Raw genomic sequence first — 1,028 nt, 5'->3', positions numbered from 1 at the left:
AAAAAAAGGCTCAAAACTCACAAATTACTGTTCATTAACTCAATAAACTCCTGGTCCAAACTTAATAAATAAATTCTAAAAATGTTCACAACACTTGGCTCTGTAAATGATGATCAATGTCACCAAATCATTATACATAGTTCTAGGATGTCTCATCCCACCTTAATCCAGCTGAACAAGGGAAATAGACTACTGATTATAGCGTTATCAGTCACCATGGCAACAAGTAAAAAATGCGTAAATTATTAGTAAGGAAAATTTTGACATCTCCTCCTGAAATATTACAACAACAAACCTAAATCCATATGCTCTTTAATCTCCTACAAAACTTATTTTCTTCTTTTTACATTTTTTTCACACCAGACACGCCCAGCTGTGAGCCCTTTCTATGGGTGCATAGACAGTGCGCAGGCTACAACCTCCTCCATGCATCTGAGCTCACACACAAGGCTCAGATTATGTCCACTCTGGTTTTACTTCCATAGCAATGGGTTCAGATTGTAGTAATGACTGGGTGTCAAGCTAAATCTGGCAACCTAATCAGTTTTTTCCCTCTTTATTTATGTTAATTTTGCACTCAAGTGATGGAGCAGCAGGTCAGCATTGTGGTGACATCATTAGCCGTGTGCAGATCCAAACTCAGAACCAGGTCCTAAAGTCAAACAAACACTGTGGCATCACTGAGAGTTACAAACTGTCTAAATTCTTTCATCTTTAATAAAATGATCAGTGTTGTTGCTCTACCAGGTGTAAAGATTAAATTTGACATCCAGGCATTCATGAAAACAGAATTTATGAAATTTAACAGAGCCAGAAGCTAGCAGGAAGTTACCTAAGGTGTTAACATGGTATAAAGATGATATACCATGTTCTGACTGAGGGAATTCTGAAAAATTCAAAGTACAGCTCTGCTATCACTTCCGACCTCAATAAAGACAGGAAACTAAACAGCAGTGATGTTTTTAGGGTTACTGAAGTTGGGCTAGCTGGTATATTATGAAGTGACACGGGGTGACTAGCTACACATC

This window comes from Pundamilia nyererei, unplaced genomic scaffold (genome assembly GCF_000239375.1).
Source record: "Pundamilia nyererei isolate P.nyererei 1_Seehausen unplaced genomic scaffold, PunNye1.0 scaffold03633, whole genome shotgun sequence".
Taxonomy (NCBI): domain Eukaryota; kingdom Metazoa; phylum Chordata; class Actinopteri; order Cichliformes; family Cichlidae; genus Pundamilia; species Pundamilia nyererei.
The sequence above is the reverse complement of the archived record's forward strand: the minus strand, read 5'-3'. Positions refer to the sequence as shown.